The following is a 21,926-nucleotide window of genomic DNA, read 5'->3' on the forward strand; positions in this document are numbered from 1 at the left end:
AATCAAACCTGAGCCTAGGTGGATCGGGACACCCCTCCTCCGATAATAGGAGGAGAGATAACCACCATCTCTGGAGGCCCTCATCTGGCACGCACGAGCAAAAATGCCTAGAAGAGGTATGTCAATGAGCTGAGGTCTCACAATGGAGTTGAGTTCGTCCCAGAGCAGCCTTTGTCTAAACAACAACGATTGGAGAAACAAACAATCAGTTTTACTGAAGAAGACGATAGTCATGTCCAGTTCCCGCATAACGACCCTTTGGTCATAACCGTCCAGCTCGCCAATTGAAGAGTTAGGCGGACACTGGTTGTTAACAGGAGTTCTTTGAACCTACTATTCAGGTCGACACAGGAGAAAATGGGATTGTCTGTGACCGAGCTGAAGGCAACCTCCATGATGCTGTATGGGTTTTTCGGCGAAGGTTCGGCAGCTATCGGAACGATCAAGTTGGTGATAACCTTAGGTGAGGGACCACGAACTGTTTCCAAGCTGCTCGAGTTTGTGGTCGTCGATTGTTCGACCGCGTACAATGTAATCTTAGGTAGACCCACGCTAATGGCATTCGAAGCCATAACTTCTGTCTGCCACCTCGTGATCAAATTCCCCTCATCCACGGGAATATGTACTGTCCGAGGTAATCAGCTCGCTGCCAGGGAATGCTATAGCATTTCCATGAAGGGAAAATCACAACCTGGGCAACAAACGATGGTCGTGCAGGATGGAGGCGAGGAGTCCCAGGAAGTCAGAGCTGATCCTGGGATGGAAGAACCTCAGCAAGTTAGTTGCAGGGGAACCACCCTGAGTGAGGATATTGATCCTCGAATAGGTGAAGATAGGTCCAAGCTCCAAGCTATTGAAGAACTCGAAGAAGTAAACATTGATCCCAAAGATGCTTCGAGGGTGGTTAAGCTTGGGAAAAATCTTGGCACATAGAGAAAGACGGAGCTGGTAGAATTTTTACAAGAAAATCTAGATGTTTTTGCTTGATCCCATGAAGACATGGTAGGGATCAGCCCGAATGTTATCTTGCATACGCTTAACTTGGACAAAAGCATGCCTGCGAAATCCCAGAAACAGAGGCGTCTGGGTACAACCCGTGCTGAGGCCCTAGAAGAAGAAGTAGCTCGACTTTTAAAATACGGTTTTATTCGCGAGGCTAAATACCCGATCTGGGTCACCAACCCATTCTGGTCCCAAAGCCAAATGGAAAATGGCAGACCCGCGTCGATTTTTCTGATTTGAACAAAGCCTATCCCAAGGATTGTTTCCCCTTGCCAAGGATTGACCAATTGGTGGATGTCACTGCGGGGCACGAGCTCATGTCCTTCATGGATGCATACTCTGGATATAACCAGATTGCTATGAACCCCGCAGACCAGGAGCATACTAGCTTCATGACTCCAACCAACGTGTACTGTTATAAAGTCATGCCCTTCGGGCTGAAGAACGCTGGGGCCACCTACCAGAGATTGGTCAACAGAATGTTCACTGATCAAATCGGGAAAAACATGGAGGTGTATGTTGATGATATGCTGGTCAAGTCAAAAACTGTCAATAACCATGTTTCTGACCTAGAGGAATGTTTTGGGGTCCTAAGGAGGTATAGTATGAGGTTAAACCCCCATAAGTGTACTGTTGGAGTGGCGTCGGGAAAATTTATGGGATTCATAGTCAACACCAGGGGGATAGAGGAGAACCCTAAAAAAATCAGATCGCTGCTAGAAATTCCTTCGCCTAGGTCGCACAAAGATGTCCAAAGTCTGACAGGAAGAGTGGCAGCCCTTAATTGGTTTATCTCTAAGTCCACTGACAAGTGTTTGCCATTCTATAACTTGCTCCGGGGAAACAAAAAGTTTGAATGGACTAATGAGTGTGAGCATGCTTTCCTCGATCTAAAGACACATTTGGCCGAGCCACCAGTGTTGTCTAAACTAATGGCAGAGGAGCCCCTTTTTCTTTACTTAGCTGTGGCGGAAAGTGCGGCCAGCGTCGCGTTGGTCCGGGAAGAGGACCAAGTTCAAAAGCCAGTATATTATATAAGCAAAAGACTTCTCAGAGAAGAATCTCGGTATCCTTTAATGGAAAAGATGGCGTTCTGCCTTATTATGGCCTCCATGAAGCTTAGGTCGTATTTCCAATCCCATTCAATCCACGTCATGACCGATCATCTTTTAAGGCAGGTGCTACAGAAATTTGAGGCATCAGGACGTCTGTTGAAATGGACAGTCGAGCTCAGCCAGTTCGAGATACTGTACGTACCCCGAACTACAATCAAAAGCCAAGCCCTAGTTGATTTCATGGCTGAATGCACTGGATTCCAGGAGGAGCCCTTGAGAGAACCAGGGCAGGAAATAATGGAGAATCTTCATGGACGGGTCATCTAACGAGAACGGGTCCGGAGCTGGGATCATCTTAATATCCCCAGAAGGGCATTATTTCCACTCCGTGCTGCGGTTCGATTTTGTGGCGTCCAACAACGAAGCCGAGTACGAAGCCTTATTGGCTGAGCTTAGAGTGGCGAAGGAGTTGAAGGCCAAGGTTGTCCAATGTTACAGTGATTCCCAGCTCGTGGTAAACCAGGTGTCTGGAGAATATCAAGTGCGGAGGACGAAGATGGCGGCTTACCTGGCCAAAGTAAAGAAGGAGTTGTCCGAGTTTGAATATGGCCTAGTAGAGCAGATTCCTCGCGACCAGAATGCCAATGCCGACGCTTTGGCTAGACTCGCTACCTCCAAGGAAGCCGAGACTTTGAACATAGTACCAGTGGAATTCTTGAAAAATTCAAGCATCGCAGAAAGTACGATGGAGGTCGAGATGATCGATACCAGGCCGACCTGGATGACTCCCATAATAGAGTATCTTACGACAGGGAAGTTACGTGATGAGCAAAAAGACGCAAGGAGGATACTCTATCAAGCTTCAAGATATACAATCATAGACGGAACGATGTACCGACGTGGCCATTCATTGCCTCTTTTGTGGTGTGTTCGGCCAGAGGAGGCCAAAACTATTTTGCAGGAGGTGCATGAAGGCTTCTGTGGGATCACGCTGGGGGGGGGGGGGGGCGGAATGTGGCCTTAAAAATATAAAGGAAGGGGTACTTTTGGCCCACGTTATCAAAGGACTCCATCTCCTATATCCAAAAGTGTGACAAGTGCCAGCGATTTGCCACAGTCGCCCGAGCTCCACCAGTCGAGCTGAAAATGATTTCATCCCCATGGCCATTCATGGTGCGGGGAATCAATTTAATTGGAGCCCTACCTATGGGGAAAGGAGGAGTTCGCTATGCAGTGGTGGCCATTGATTATTTTACGAAGTGGGCGGAAGCGGAGCCCCTAGCAACGATCACCTCAAAAAGAGTCCTCGACTTCGTGGTCAAGAATATTGTTTTTCGATTTGGACTGCCTAGAAAGATTGTATCAGACCATGGAACTCAGTTTGATAACGATCTCTTCACCGAATTTTGTGAGAAGCATGGCATAATTAAGAGTTTCTCTTCGGTGGCCTACCCACAGGCCAACAGGCAGGTCGAGGCCGTAAACAAGACACTCAAAGCGAGCCTTAAGAAAAGGTTGGACGAGGCCAAGGGAGTCTGGCCCGATAGCTACCTCAGGTACTGTGGGCGTACCGGACCTCCCACAGAACTTCAACAGGGCACACCCCATTCTCCCTAACTTTCGGAAGTGAGGCCGTCCTTCCGGTCGAAACCAAGATAACCACGAACAGGCTCCAGACCTTCAGCCAGGAGCAGAATGATGAGTTGCTCAGCGCATCCCTCGACCTAATTGATGAAAAATGAGAAGATTCGCAACTACAACTCGCACATTACTAGCAAAAAATCACTCGTTATTTTAATTCGAAGGTCAAGAAGCGTATCTTTGGTTTAGGCGACCTAGTACTCCGAAGGGTGTTTTTGGCAAGCAAGGACCCCAAAGATGGTGCTTTGGGTCCGAGCTGGGGCCCTATCATATAGTGGAAGTCATACAGGAGGGAACTTTCAAATTGGCTCGACTTAATGGAGAAATAGTTCCACGGACCTGTAATGCTATCCACTTAAAAAAGTACTATCAATGATCGTACCACCTGACTATGTAAGACTTAGTTATAAAAGCCATTTAATTTAAGAAATAGAACAATCTTTGTGTATTTCTTGTGTTTTTATATGGTTTCATCTACGTGTTAGTTCGGGTGATAGCGTTGGTCCAAAGCAATCAGGAAATTTCACTTTCTGATCGCTTGGGGGTCATGTACCCCATGAAGGGGATTAAAACTTGAGAGTTGGTAAAATTGATTAACATGTTTTATATAAAAAGCACGAGGTGTCAAAAAACTACCACGAACTAAGTTTAAAATAAAAATCCTGGATACAACTAGGTCCAAATCTTGGGAGTTGGTAAAATTGATTAACCAAGTATTTTTTCTAAAAAGCACGAGGTGTCAAAAAACTAACACGAACTAAGTTTTAAATAAAATTCCTGGATACAACCAGGTCCAAAACTTGGGAGTTGGTAAAATTGATTAACCAAGTGATTTTTTTCTAAAAAGCACGAGGTGTCAAAAAACTAACACGAACTAAGTTTTAATTAAATATCCTGGATACAACTAAGTCTGAAACTTAGAAGTTGGTAAAATTGACTAGCTAATGTTTTTTTCTAAAAAATGAACTAACACGAACTAAGTTTTAATCAAATATCCTATATACAACCAGGTTCCGAAACTTAGAAGTTGATAAAATTGATTAACTAGTGTTTTTTCTAAGAAACGCAAGGTGTCAATAAAACTAACACGAACTAAGTCTTAATTAAAAATCCTGGAAACGACCAGGTTCTGAAACTTAGAAGTTGGTAAAATTGATTAACCATTGTTTTTTATAAGAAATGCGAGGTGTCAATAAAACTAACACGAACTAAGTTTTAATTAAAAATCCTGGATACGACCAGGTTCCGAAACTTAGAAGTTGGTAAAATTAATTAACCAGTGTTTTTTCTAAAAAAAGACGAGGTGTCGATAAAACTAATGCGAACTAAGTTTTTAATTAAAAACCCCGGATACAACCAGGTCCAAGGCCTGATACTTAACAGGTAGGATATAAATCATCATTTTTGGTTACGACCAAAATTAAAGTATCTACCTCGACCTAAGGGTCATTTCCTAAAAAAAGATGTAGATGTACATGTCATGAAGCATAAGAAAGAAATCAAGGAATAGATAAAAAATAGATACTGAAATTATAGATAAATTGTCTCGAGGAAAATAACCTCGTAGCAAATGTTTACAAAAAAATAACATATAAAATAAAAACTAAGACCCTCTAGGCTGCTCTAAGGACGTCACCTCCTCGGTCTCCTGCTTGCCAGCAGCAGAGGTCTCCCCGATTTCAGACAGCAACTCTTGTTGAAGCCGAGCCTTGAACTTCTCAAGGTACTGCCCCCACACTTTGGAGGCCAGTGAAACCTTTGTCCCAAAGCTTATTTCCCCTAACTCAAGCACTAAGGGATCTCTCTCAGATTTTGGAAATGTTTTCTGGAATTATCAAGCCTCAAGGTGTTTCTAGCCAAGTGCTATAATTGATAGAAATGTTGTGTCTTTCAAGTGAGCTATAGGCTCCTATTTATAGAGTTTAGAGACACCCTTTGAATTTCAAATTCCACCAACCCCCATGGCTGTTACCAATGTTTAATTTGATTAATATGGAATTAAAAATGAGAATTTGGAGTTATTTGGGTTTTTTGAGCCGTTCAACAAAGGTTGAAAAAACTGAAAAAAATGGTCAGCTTTGGCCTATGGCTGCGGCCACTACTCTCTGTCCCATTGGCCGCGGCCACTGACCATTTTCAACACTTAAAAATGTGCTCTTTTTCCAAACTATTCCAAACCCTCCCAAATGATTTTGTAACTCCCAAAACACATTATTGAGGTTAAAATCATTTCTCTAACAGCCATTTCACATATGGCTTTATGAAATTCATCTCAATATTGTGTAACACCAAATTTACACAATAAAGTGTAATATTTGGAAGTTACAAAGTTGTAACACCAAATATGTTACATTATTTAGATATATCTCATATATCTAAATATTGTAACTCTCTATTATATGTTACAATATGTGACACTCTTTGTCACACTTATTTAATCTAAAACATTATATTATAATATAATATAATATAATATAATATAATATTACATTATATTATAAAATAATATAACAATAATTGGTTGGAGAATCGAATATATTACAATTAGCTCGAGCCTAAACATTAATCGAGCACAAAAAGAAAGAAGAATTTATACTTACGGATTCGTTGAAACGAATAGAACTTCGAAGGAGCCAGGCCATCTATCCAAAAGAAGGTGAGCTTGAAGTTGGGAGGATGGTTGGGCATGTCCTCAAAAATCTTATTTTCCTTGGGATAACTCGACCAGTATTAGAAGCCATCTCTTCCCCGAGCTCGGGAGGGGTTGCTTTTCAGACAAAAAAGATATTGGGTCTCTCTTGGCAAAGGTCCTTCCCACTTCAAATCGTGGTACAACAACCTTAGGGCTGACAAAACCCTATATGAATTGGTCTAGAGCTAGAAGGGCGTGAGCCCAACAAAATCCAGAAAGTCCTTAAAAAAGGACTTCAAGGGCAATAGAGCCCCTGCCTTCATATGCTCACGACTCTACGCCGCGAGTTTAAGTTTATTATCAGGGCGGCCATCGCCCAGAGCGAAGCAGCTTCGTTCATTGGAGGTAGGAGCTCGACACCTCTGCGAGCCTGATAATCCTAGGCCGTGGCGAGCCAGGATGTCGGAGATTTTTCCTAATCAAGACACTGAGCTCCAATAATGTTCGGCCTCGAAATATTCCCCCTGGATGTGGGGACGGTAGCAGGTTGCGAAGTAGATGGAATATTTGATCACTCCTCCATTAGCGAGAATATAAGGTCACCAGGCTTGAAGGCAACAGTTACTTTGAGTGTAGGGTTGAGAGGGATCGGTCTGAGCTCGGGGTTTGGGTCTGGGTAGATAGTGACTCGAAGTTTTTTCCTTTTCCGCTCCTCAACCTTGTCGATTAGACGACGGAAGTGAGCTTGAATATCTTCTTGTTCACACCTCTCTTCATGCTCATGAATTAGCCGCTGATTTCGGGTGAAGGGTGATTCAGGGCTTGGAGTTGTCGGAGATTAGGGAATTGCGAGCACTGACCCCACCATTTTTCAAGATTCTACGACATCTAGCAAGAAATAAAAGGGTGAGGGCCAGGCACACAAGGAATACAAAATAAAATTCTAGATGATTTGAGCTCGAAGGCTCGAAATCGCAAGGCAAGCTCGATCGAGATTGAAATCTCGAAGGAACGAGATGAATTCGAAAGAATCCCTGAGCCATTATAAGGCTCGGGCTTCGAGCGTGTATTTAACGCTGAGAAGGGAAAGTGGATTCATTTTAAGAATCCCAGATTTTCAAGGAAAAAATTGACGGTTACTCAAAAAATGTGATAATTTGGGAAATATGCAATTTAAAACCTTAAATCAGTACCCCATTTCTTGGTCTACACAGTACATTACCCGTAATAAAAAAATAACAATCAAAAAGCTACTTTTGCATCCTCTACACTAAATCTGGGCTTGAAACCCATGTTACCAGAAATTTTTTGAACCCAAAGTCTGCGCAGTATCAGCTAAACTATATGGTTGAAGTTACTAATTGCTACAAATATCCTAGGACAAAACTAGCAAATATGTTCACAGGCAACAGAAACACGAAAATATACATATGAACATATGAGAGCAAGAACAGAGACTTACACATAGTGGTTGGTGGATATAGGGAAATTGACGATCGTAGGAGTGGTTGAAGGAAAGCTTTCACAAAGTCGTAAATACCGAGGGATTTTTGTTTTCTCGGTTTGGAGAACATGCAAAAAAGAAAGAGGATTTTTTGGCTCTAGTTTTTCTTTCTGAAACTTAAAGAGTTAAAATGAAGAAGAAGGGGACGACATGGTTATATATATGTGTCTTGCAAGGAGATCAAAGGTCGAATTGATATGGGCCATTGGCCAGATTCAAAATCTGATCAGACAGTCGGGTATGAACGTGGTGATGGCGGCATAAAGCTGGCAAGTGAATAAACGTGGGCATGGTACAAGAGTACTCGAGTACTCTAGTTGAGCAACCCTTGGCTGACATGTGTCCACTCTTGAGTATATTAGACGACTTAATTTCCAAGGAGGGTAGTTCAAAAGTTTCCTTCTCATAGGATTAGAACTGATACTTTTGTGGGGGCAAAATGTTACACCCAGATTTCGAGCATGGTAATTATGATCTCAAAATCTAGGCTCGTTAGGTGTAAGCTCGAAATTAACTCAGCCAATTATTTGATCTACTATTTACAGATGGTTTCGCTGTGAACGACGAACTTGCGAGCTCGAGGGGTATGTAGCCTCGAAAGTGCTCTGGGTTTAAAGTTGGATTTATAATTCACGATCGCAGGGGTTAGACACTTGTATAAGTTTCCTAATGCATCTATTGCCCTCAAAAAGTGTAAGCTCGAAGGTGATGGCTTCGTCAATGGTTACTTGTTGGGAGCATAGGCGAAGCAAGATGACAAGCTCGTGATAGACAAATAGTCTCAAAGGCATAATGAACCCAGTATCTAAGCTAGTCAGTTACGTGCGAAGGTGTTTATTGTTGTAAAATCCATATGTTTAAGGGATATAATATAATTAGTTATCTAATCCCACATTCTATGGGATATTATCATGCACGTAGCAAATAATGCATTAATTGACATTATATCATTTGATTCACAGAATATCTTTCCGAAATATGTAGGAATGAATTCTAAAACCTTCTCTATAAATAGAGAATGAAACTCCATTTGTAAGGGACCGAAATATTGTGATTTGGAGAGAAAACTTTGGTCAGCTATTTCCTGAAATTTTCCAAGAATCTCCGAAGAACTAATAATATAGACTCGTGGACTAAGGAGATTTTTAACTGCTGAACTACGTAAAAACACCTTGTTTTCATCTCTTTATTTCACTTCTGGTATATTCTTGTTTAATTGTTCTCATTTTTAAGTTGACGAAAAACGACGTCAACACTAACATATATAAATTAATGAAAAAAATATCAAAACGTATAATGAAGAAAAAAATGAGTAGCTGTTAGAATTTTATTGGTGAAACAGTAAAGGAATAGGGAATTTGAGACAGCTATATTTTAATCCTGCAAGTGTTTTGCTTATTTATTTCTTTCTTTACTCCAAATTTGTTTAATCATTGATTGCAAAATAGCTTTTAGTGTTATAAACAGTGACGGAGAAGAAAAAATTAGGAGGGCAAATTGTGAATAAAAAAATGTAAGGGAGTTTTATGACTATTTCTTTTAATTTTATATTAAAATAAGTTTTTTTTACTGTTTTAATATAAAATAAAATTTAAAGCTATCGGTTATGAAATTTACAGCTAGCGATAACAAGTCAAAATAATAACAAATAAAATTTTAAAAACTAAATTTACTCTAAAAAAATAAGCATAAGAAATGGATACGATTGTTTGTTTGTTTGTTTTTTGGTCCGTGTGTGACAAATTGACAACATATGAGGATAATTACAAAAACTTATACCCCTTTGCTAAATTAGATAATATACTAATATTTATAATATTATAATTCACTAATTATATTTGAATTTAGTAGTTAACTCAAGTCACCATTGATTCATAATTATTTAAGGCTAAAATATCATTTGTTAAAATTAAAATCTCAAATGTAAATTAGATGAAAAAATTATATAAAAAAAAAGTTTTGAATTATTCACAATCCACGTATACATGATTAATGAGAGTATATCATCTTGACTATTTATGTAAAATTTCATTTGTCTCAAGATTTCTAAATAGTTCAAATTTACCCTCAACTTTTCAATTATTCAGTCAAAATGTATCCTAAATATATTTTTAGTCAATTTTTTTTTAAAACAATCTATATAATTTCAACTTAATCAATAGTTTAGTATACTTAAAATTTTCTTTTAGAATTATAATTATTAAAAAAAAATATTTTCATATAGTTTAAAAATAAAATTATTTTTCAATTAATTTAAAAACAATAAAAAGACTTTTATTTAAATATTTTAAAATTTCATTCTATATATATAAATAACAATTTTTTATTTTAAATAATTACTTTTGATTCTTTTTATTTTATACTAATATTTTAAGATAAATGAAGATTAGTTGTTTTTGTTGCTTTTAATTAACATAATATTTGTTCAAAGTAGTATATTTCATTATTATTTATAGTTCAAATAAGTTCTTAATTTTTTTTTTTTGAATTGAAACATAATAATTACTTAGTAGAATAGAGTAGTTAAAGGGACCACATATGCTCGCTGGTTCTTCATATGACAGCTCGATCACCAAAAAGAGGAGCCGAACTTGACCAAGTATATAATTGAGTAGCGCTACTAGAACCAATACTACTAATTGTTTTTGACCAGGCAAAATCATAAGTCAACAAAAATTAGATATGGATTCTCTCCCTCTCCATATTTTCAAAACATATTATAATATGTAAACAAGTACAAACGTGTTTTGAATTGAGTTGGTTCCCTGGTAGGTTCCGAATAGGTCGAAAATGAGATATATCATGTGATGCCCCGCAGATATCTACCTTGAAAAAACTCTATATAATTCAAACTCACTAGGTGTATCTTTCAATTCAATTTTTTTCTCTTATCTTCATCAAAACCTCTATAACTAACAGAAAGCCATAAATTAGATTATATAGAAGATAGTAGTAGCATGGAGGGGCTGCTGCCAATGGTTTACAAGTCAATCAGGAAGAACAAGACAAGGCGCCAATACGAGTATCTGTCGTCTGATGCGGCTCAGAGCAAGTACAACATCTCATCAGATTTTAGTAGTAGTGGTCACTACAAGATGCGGCGCCATAACTCGGTAGGTGGCCGTGGCACAGCAACGTCTCCTCCGAGTGGTGCTCGATTGGTGCGCTTTAGAAGTCACCGCTCGTTCATCTTCTCCTGTGTAGGCTGCCAAGCTTAATTCAACCTCTACATATTTTTATATATATATATATTCTTTTATTATCTCTTCTTTTTGTTGTGTAATTTATTTGAACTGCTTGAATGATTGAGTTTTTTTTCTTAAAACCAAACCAGTCAAATTGGTTAAACTCATTCAAGTTTTCAACTTCTGCCCAAAAATCAAATGTATTTATTGGCTTAATTATTCTTAATGTCTCTACTTTGCTTTTATTTTTTATCATGATTTGTTTGGAGTAGAGAAAGAGAGATTGAAATTTGAAAGGAATTAATTAAAGGGAAATATAGAGTATTGTTTCCGCCGTACAATTGTATTTCTTCCGAAATGAAATTCAACTCTTGTAGCAAAGACGACCAAACAATATTCACTGAACATTTCAAATCAAAAGCAAAAAGGTATGGAAAAATTGTGATATATATCTACCGAATTTCCACAACTAAAAAAGCTTTAATATCAAAAGGTGGCCTTAACACACGGGACACATAGCTTTAGCATTTTTAATAATCAGTCACGAGAGTTAATCGTACAGTGAAGAAAACAAAACAACAATATTCTTTGGAGAGCACAAACTGCGAAACAAAAGTTAAAATTCCTCAAAATAATATATTCTTGAACTGATCTGATCAGTTCTTACTGCTTTTGCAACTGAAAATGAGAAAGTTAAAATATTAATGGGTTGCACACAGGAGTGAGGACATATCACACAAGCACAAAAGTATATACATTTGTAAAGTGAAAAAGTGAACAATACTAGCTAGTGAAAGAGAGGTAGAAATAAGAACAGTCAATATAAATATGGTAAATAAAGGAAGAGTGGGATATTATTGTTTGCATTGTGTATCATGAAAGTGTTTGTTGATGGTCATCTAACCATTAGGTGTACATGTTGAGTGTTGATGCTGTTGTTCACCTTCAGTTACATGGCCATCAACAAACATATCCATCACCATGCCTGTGACTGCAAATATGAAGCAGCAGCTAATAACCAAACCAACCCTATACACAACCAAAGTATGCACTGCCCAAATGTAGATATAAGGCAGCAAAGCAACAAAGCTTTACCAATTTTCAGCCAAAAGAAGCAAAGCTTTACCAATACAAAACGTGCGGGTCTCTTCTCTGATAGACACATGATTATTAAATTTGGATGAGTATATGCTTGGTATATTCTTTATCTGCCAAACCAGAAAAGCATATACTTTTAGAATAAACCCTTCTCATATGTCTTGTAGATGTAGCAGTATTAGTTAGGTGAGAATTGGGGTTTTGGTATTCACTGTTGACTGCTTGCTAGCTCAACCTCTCCTGTACTGATAATTGTCTTGGAGACACTGAAATTGCAAGAGAATAGAACTCTGAATGAGACTGTAAGCTAGAATACATACAGGTCTCGATAGTCAGATTATTGGATGATAATTTTCATAATATAATTTTGTTATTGGATTAGAGAGAATAATATTTAAAAAATTAATCCAACATTCTAAATAATTCTCTAGTTTGGGATAACTTAATCCCATTAAAAAGCTAGGGATAATTTTATCCTATTCAATCTCCATCTCTATGTATTTGTTTGTTAAAAATAAAATAAAAAATTACTATATTACATCCAACCTTTTCTTTTTCTTTGCACACATAAAATAAAGAGCATTCTTTATCAAACATTAGGACCTATTTTTCAATGGTATATATTTGGATTGTATTTTTGTGGCAAATCATACTTATTAATTCTTTTATATTTTTTAATCTAATCTTATCCAATTCCATTTTTATGCAAATCCAAACGTAAGCACATAAATTGTGCTAGAATATTGACCACAATGGTAAAATGAATCGGCATTACGATTGAACAATTGGATAAATATAAGTCAGGGACCAGTGCATGTGCATATATATTTTTTTTCCTTAAAAGAACAGAGGAATCTAATGATATATGTACTATTTTCAAGCATCTTACCTGTCATGTAGGGTACTGTAGAGATTTAACATAGTTACCTTATTTATTATATTTGCATCTTAATAATCATGTGATAAAATTTAAAAGGGAAATTTCAATTTGTATGCTTGATAATTTTTATAATTACAAAATAATGCTATGCATATTAAAAATTACAAAATAATGCTATTTTTTTGCACTTTACTCAAAATGTCATTTCCACTTCCTCCTTACTTCTCATTTCTCTCTTCTCTCTTCTCTTTTCTCTCTTCCCTCTCTCTCTCTCTCTCTTATTTCACTCTCTCTCACCTCACAACACTACCACCACACTAAATATTATATTTCGAACAGATTTGGATATGATTTTTTAGTTTTTTTTTTGCGATTTTTTTTCAGATCTGAAACTCTGAAATCTGCAGAAAATCGACCTTGTTCAATGGTTGTTCGATGGTGCTCGATGCCAGCTTGATGAGACCTTCAAAATCATGATTTTTCATGAAAAAATGACTTTTCTCGATGGTAGCTCGATGCCAGCTCGATGAGACCTTCGAAATCATGATTTTTCATGAAAAAATGACTTTGCTCGATGGTGGTTCGATGGTAGCTCGATAGGGGCTCGATGGTGCTCGATGCAATTCTTGCAAGAGACATAATTTTTCACTCGGGTGTCCGTTTGGGGTGATTTTTTTTTATTTTGGGTATTTTTTTCAAGATCTACACGTTTGACATGTTTATATACACATTTGTGAAGTGTAACACTTGTAAAAAAATACAAAAGTGCAAACATACCTCATGTTTAAGACATCTTTTGGTATATTTTTAAGTTTTAAACTTCTCAAATGTGCATACGAGTATGTTAAACGTGTAGATCTTGAAAAAAGACCCAAAATAAAAAAAAATCACCCAAAACGGACACCCGAGTGAAAAATTATGTCTCTTGCAAGAATCACATCGAGCATCATCGAGCCATAATCGAACCACTATCGAGCAAAGTCGTTTTTTCATGAAAATCCCGATCTTGAAGGCCCCAGCGAAAGGTTTCTCAATAGTGCTCGATGCCAGCTCGATGAGACCTTCAAAATCGTGATTTTTCATGAAAAAATGACTTTGCTCGATGGTGATTCGATGGTAGCTCGATAGTGGCTCGATGGTTTTCGATGGTACTCGATGTAATTCTTGCAAGAGACATAATTTTTCACTCGGGTGTCCATTTGGGGTGAATTTTTTTTTTTTGATTTTGAGTATTTTTTCAAGATCTACACGTTTAACATACTCATATGCACATTTGGGAAGTTTAAAACTTAAAAATATACCAAAAGATGTCTTAAACATGAGGTATGTTTGCACTTTTGTATTTTTTATAAGTGTTAAACTTCACAAATGTGCATATGAACATGTCAAGCGTGTAGATCTTGAAAAAAATACCCAAAATAAAAAAAAATCACCACAAACGGACACCCAAGTGAAAAATTATGTCTCTTGCAAGAATTACATCGACCACCATCGAGAAAAGTCATTTTTTCATGAAAAATCATGATTTTGAATGTCTCATCGAGCTGGCATCGAGCACCATCGAGCAATGTCGATTTTCTGCAAATTTCAAAGTTTTCAGATCTGAAAAAAAATCGCAAAAAAACCCAAAAATCATGTCCAAATATGTTCAAAATATAATATTTAGTGTGGTGGTGGTGTTGTGAGGTGAGAGAGTGTGAAATAAGAGAGAGAGGGAGATAGAGAGAGATGAAAGAGAGAAGAGAGAAATGAGAAGTGAGAAGTGAGGAGGAAGTGGAAAAAGCATTTTGGGTAAAGTGCAAAAAAATAGCATTATTTTGTCATTTTTAATATGCATAGCATTTTTTTATAATTATAAAAATGATCAAGCATACAAATTGAAATTTCCCATTTAAAAACAGATAGATAAAACTTCCTTGATAAATAATAATTTGTTCAATTTTTATTACATAAAATTAATGTTATATTTTTGCAAGAAATATATGTTTTAGTGTAGTATATGTAAAATAAAAATAATATAGTATGAAAATTATACTAATTCAATTTAAAAGTAAAATTGTATCATAAGATTTTTTTTTAAAAATATATAATAGAGTATTGAATTAGAGTCATATTATGTTTTCAGCTTGTGACTATTAGATTTTCATTATTCAGAATCGGGTTTTGGTCTTTGTTTTTTTTTTAATTATTTTTTTGGTCAATTCTATGGTTTTATAATGTATTTTTTCTTTGAAAATTATTTATTTAAAAAATATATAATATAGCATATACCATTTTTGAATAACTGCAACTAAAATTCAGCGCCGGTCCTCAACTTTGAGAGGCCTATAAAAAAATATGATATATTTATAAAATATTGCATATAAAATAGTATTTTTTAAAATTTAGGGGTCTTCTGTAAAGAAAAAAAAAAAGACATTTTTATAAAATTTGAGACTCTTTCAAGTGGAGGTCCTAGACACATGCCTAACTCACTTGTCGAGGGCTGGATATGTAATGTATCGTTTCCTAAATAATTATAACTAAAATCTTTGAAACATATACTAATAAATATTTGTAAAATGCATATATCATTTTCACATAAATTTACAACAAAAATGTATTATTTGCTGAGTAGCTGCAATATAAATATATTGTTATTGTATAACATATTACACAAAAAGTATATAATGTACATGTATCTTTTTGTTATAAAATAGACAAATTTTATTTCAAAATAAAATATACTCAAATTTTTAATTCAAAAATAGTTGTATACGACAAAAATTATAAATTATTTACACCAATTTCAACGCATCATATACTATTTCTTCCCTATTTATGAAAATATATATGGTTTTATGAAAATATAGTTCCACTATCATATATAAAAAAACTAAATGATAATCCAAAACTTTTTTTAATCAAGCTCTTATCTACATAATATATACAATTTTATCATCATAACATTCATTTATTTTTTTTGTTCTTTAAGGCTAGTTTTTATTAAAAAGAAAAAGTTATTTAAAAATAATAATAAAAAAATTGCATGATAGGAGAATAACAAAACTTACATACTTATCTAAATAATACTAGATAAAAATAACGTGCAATGTATGTTTGCTTAGTTTTAAAGTTATAAACATACTTATTCAAGCACGTATTTATTTTTATTGTTTTTTAATTATCATATAAATTTTAAATAAATAAACAATATTATAAAAATAAATAAAATATGTTTAATATAAATTATGACATAAATGTATTAAAAAATTAGGGCAAAACATTGTTTGTAATTTTAATAAAAACCGGTTCATTTTTTTCAATATGTAATAGAATAAATTACAGTTCTATAGTTTATATAAATATTTATATCAATAATATCTACATGTATGACATCTTAATACAACATTGACATATATATAAATTACAATAATATTTTAAAAAAAATTAATAATAGAATAATATAAAAATAGAAAAAGTTATAGTGTAGAGTAGTATACATGTATCAACTATTTTTAATTTTTAATATAACTTGCAGTGTCCTTTGGTGAATTTGATGACGAAAAATAATTTTAATCACTTGATAAAAAAATATATTATCACACAAATTTATAAGATAAAAAAAAGAATATATATGGCTTTATTATTTCTAAATAAATCTGATTTAATTATTAAAATTATCATAAAATATTTAAAAATATCATATTTTAATTAATTAATTTTTGTTTAAGTTTATGTTTATGTTTGTTCTAGTTTTTTAATTTGGCAATGACAACAAGAGATTATATATTATATGTTTAATATAATATTAATATTATACATGGATTCTAAATTTATGTTTGTTGCTAGTTTTTTTTTTAAAAAAAAAAGTTTGTTTCTAGTTGATAGTATATTATATTATGTTATATGTTTAATATGATATTATTCTAATACGTAAAGTTTAAGTTTAAGTTTAATTAAATTTTATTTAAGTTATAAAACATATGATTTTTATTATTTTTAAATAATTGTCATTGTAAAATATCTTATTTTAATTTTTTTAACTATTTATTTATTTAATTTGATTTAAGTATAAATTATGTGTTACAATTTACCGTTAAATATAAGAATATTCTGTTATATATAAGAATATTCCGTTAAAGTTAACAAAACAAAAATAAAAACAAAAAATTTCCGTTATCTACACACTTATTATATGAAAGAGATATACGAACTTATCTTCATGACATTTTTTTGTCTTCTTTTTTTCTCCAATTTTTTTAATACCATATCTATAAGCACTAACGAAACATATATTAATTTAACATTCTTTCTTTCTTTCATATAACATATATAATTTTTAATATCATTTTGCAAGGGTAGATGTGAAAGAAAGAAGGAAAAAAAGCGAAAGGAGCTTTCAATAATAATAATAATAAAAAATTGCTTAATTTTGACAGTTATTTTATTTTTAGATATTATACAATTTTGGATTATTTGTTTTGTCTCATTATCTATTTTGATTCTGTGTTTTGACAAAATACTTTTTGGACCTTATATTTTGTAAAATGGTCAAATAGACTTTTAAACTCGATTTTGATTCACAAATAATTCATCAAACTAACAACTCATAATAACAAAAACACAATCATTCTGTCTAACAACTATGTTGTTATATTCAATTTTTTATTCATTAAAATTGAGTTTAGAGGTACATTTAAACTATTTTACAAAACATAGAGTACAAAAAGTAATATATTAAAACATAAGGTCCAAGAAACATGTAATAAGATCAAATAAAGAGTCCAAAATGTATAAATGCTTAACTTTGAAATTCCGTTTTTAGTAATTACCAAATTAATTAAACAATGTGAATTAATTAAAGTGCGTAATGGTAATTAACTGCTTACACATATTACAGTTTTGTCGGGATAGAAACCAAACTTGTCATGACAGATACTGAACACAATAAAAAGACAGTGCAAAATAATAAATAACATAACGAATTTTTACAAGGTTCAGAAACCCTTTCGGATAACCAACTCCTTGGGGCCACGCCCAGAGAATAAAACCAATTAATAAAGAATCACAAGTACAAAAACATTGACTTAAACAAAACAAGACTCACTCTTGAGATTTGCCGCAACTTGTTGTACTTCTCTTCACTAATCTGATCTTGATTGAAACGCTCAACCACTTGAACTCCCTTCAATGGCCAGCGAGTGCTTGCATCCTCCCGACGCAAGGCTTATAAAAATCTTCTCCCGAAGACTTCAAAAGTTATGTTCAAATTACAATGTGTATTCACTCATGAACATGGTATAAACTCACCACTAAAAACTAAACACACATAATTCTACAAGATCACGTGAATACTTATGATCTTGAATACAAAGAGGAACTCTCACAAATATTACAATAAAGCTCACGAATAATGCACCAAAAAGTTCACTTTTCTCACTGCCTTTAGAGCCCTATTTATAGAGTCATTTTTCGTGCTCACAAAGACTGAGAAAGAATTCTTCTAATAAAGGCAAGAATCATAGAAGTTATTCTTGATTGTCGAAGAGTTGCCTTATTTAGAAAATGCTGATCCGACAGATGCGATATCGATGGGGACAGCTCAGACCTGTGTCGGATCAAAACAAGCTCAAAAAGGAAACAACAATTAATGACATTAAGAACCAGTTTCCTGATTGCAATCCTTGAGCTGCACGAAAATATATCAACAAATAATCAAAAACAAATTTGGGTAAGTACCGAATATTTACAATATACTTTGTTTCCTTTATAAACAAAATGAGACAATATAGGCTAAATAAGGAAGCACATTATTGTCCAAAATTCACAAAAAGGGAAACAAATATTTCTGCAAATTATAATAAGGGAAACCAAACATTTCTGAAAAGTATAATGAAGGGAAACAAACATTTCCGAATATTATAATAAAGGGAAACAACTAAATCCAGCAATTTATCTTTTAAGAAAAAAATATTTCTATAAAAATGTCAATTATAGGATTTACAAACTTTATTATATTATTTTGAGGCATGACTTTTATTAGTAAGAATCTGGAGATTTCTGCTCTCCTCCATGAGTACATAAAAATAAAAGATAAATATGCTCAAAATGATTATAAGGTGAATGAGAAATTGTTATCTAAAGTTGGCAAAATGAGAAGGAAAAATAGTGGGATTTGTGGTAAGTTGATAAGCAATAAGACTCTCTCTTGCGCACACAATGGATACAAATCATCGTGGGTAAAGCAAAAACGCATGCAACTTGAGTGCGTCTTGCGGGCACGAATGCATGCCCAAAATGCCCAATATGTGTTGGGTTTTCTTTGCAACCCAAAGATTAATATTTCATATATAAAACTTAGAGAATATTCCAGTAAAAATCTCTAGAATATTCTTTCATGCTAATCATCCAGATTTTGTAACAACCAAATACAAGCACAAGCATAATCTTTTAGATTTCGTGACTGTGTGAGAAGTGATTATTTGCTTGACGACCAAGTAGATTTTGTCATTAATGACGAAATTAAATGCATTTATCGTTGAAGAATATATATAGAGGGCTTCTCCTCATTCTTCAACACACCATTAGGAAATCATTCTTTCAATTTTCAAAATTCTCTCTTCCTTCTCTTGTTCGAAGTTCCTTTGCTCTGTCATTTGGTTGAAACTCTTTTTGAGTTCAGTCTATCTTGTGTCGAGGCTCTCTTAGTCCTCAGTTAGATCTTAGTGGTGGTCTTAGATGTTGGTCAGTTCATTAGGAGTAGAAACAAGATGCTTAGTTATTGCTCATAAATTGTTTTACCTTGAGAGACCAACATCGTAGCGATCCTCTAACATTTGGTGAGAAGGTATAATTGTTTTAAGATCATAGTGTGATAGACTTTGTTTGATACAAAACCAGTATTTTATTATATGTTTTATTTCGTAGCAATTCTCATTAATAATATTGTCATAATATTATAAATTATTTTCTTATTTATTTTAAAAAAATATATATGTTAATGTCTATATATTTCTTTTATAAGCAATATCACGTGTACATTTTCTAACAATGTAACAAAATACGTTATTGTGAAAGAAAAAAAAAGATCAACATGTCAACTAATGATATACTCTCTCTCTCTCTTTAAATATCGATTTTTTTTTAAGGGAAAAAAACAGGAACACACAACACAAAGAAATAACTCACAATAGAAGGGGGATTTTGCTAAGCTAACACTTTGGTCATTTTTCGATCATCTGTGGAGCATCTCGACGGGTTTGTTGGAGCCCGCCGAGATAGGCTTCAATCTCGTGCTAGGCCAGTCGATATTGAATATGAGTAAATTTTCTTTTTTTTTTTTCTTTCTGTTTCCCCTCTTATATTTCATTAATTGTATCATATATTTACAATAAACTCAAACAATTTACAACTGATAAACAAATTATAGAGTATATATATTATAACATTATACTACCTAAATATTAGCCAAAAACTTGTAGAAATTGTATATAGATTGTGGATCCAATAAAAATAAGTTTAACAACTATAGCTAGTAGTTAACCTATAAACTAAACTAATTGAAAGTCTATACAATAATCATGTCAGCATATACTCAATATGAAACTATGCATAACACTGCAAAATAAAATTCAATATGAAACTATACATTAGTAGCATCTTGATAATTCAAAATTGAAATTATACAGACATGTTAAGTATTTACATGCTTCGAAAGATAATCTTTTGGGTCTTTTCAATCTTTATCCATCTAAAACTAAAACCACTTAAAACAATCCAATACTATTAGAAGTTAGTATATATATGGTCATACTAACTAATTTTTAGAAATAAGTATATGAAAATCATAAAAATAGTAAAAAAAAAAAAATTGGGCAGAGTTTTCCATTTTTCTACATACTATCCACAATTTAGCATATCAACAAAACAATCAAACAATATCACACAATAAACTTCATCATTATTTCTCCGCAGCACACAATTCCACATATCTTAATTCTTTTCTATAATTCATTATACTTTCTCATTTGCAATATATCAATATGTTTGTGTTTGCGATAACATACCTTTCAATTAACAAACATTAACACTGTCCAAATTCACCTACAAATATAAAATGAATTTTTTAAGATATTAACGCCATTCAACAAAAAAAAAAATTCTAAAACCATATCTTCATAACTAATAACCTAAGAAAATAGAAACTTTTCAAATGAAAAACAACCAATTTAATCTATAAATTTCTTTAACAAAAAGTTTAATCAACACAATACAAAATTTACAATATTTAAAAAAAAACTTAAATCTATTTTTTTATAATTTTCGGCCAAATAAATAAATAAATGGTCAAAAAAGTTCTACATTATTCTAAAAAGTTCCAAACATTATTTATTAATACTACCCAATAATAATAACTAAAGAATACAAAAAAACACAATCTAACTTTATATTACAATTTTCGGCCAATTTTTTTTAATAAAAATTGGGCAGAGTTTCTCCTTTTTCTACATACTATCCACAATTTAGCATATCTACAAAACAATCAAACAATATCACACAATAAATTTCTTCATTATTTCTCTGCAACACACAATTCCACATATCTTAATTCTTCTCAACAATTCATTCTACTTTCTCATTTGTAATATATCAATATGTTTGTGTTTGTGATAACATTCCTTTCAATCAACAAGCGTTAACACTATCCAAATTCACCTACAAATATAACAAAAATTTCTTAAGATATCAACGCCATTCAACAAAAAAAAAATCTAAAACCATATCTTCATAACTAATAACCTAAGAAAATAGAAACTTTTCAAATGAAAATTATACCACAACAACCAATTTAACATATAAATTTCTTCAAAAAAAAAAAAGTTTAATCAACACAATACAAAATTTACAATATTTAAAAAAATTAAATCTATTTTTTCAATAATTTTTG

The sequence above is a fragment of the Humulus lupulus genome, chromosome 3 (genome assembly GCF_963169125.1).
Source record: "Humulus lupulus chromosome 3, drHumLupu1.1, whole genome shotgun sequence".
Classification (NCBI taxonomy): domain Eukaryota; kingdom Viridiplantae; phylum Streptophyta; class Magnoliopsida; order Rosales; family Cannabaceae; genus Humulus; species Humulus lupulus.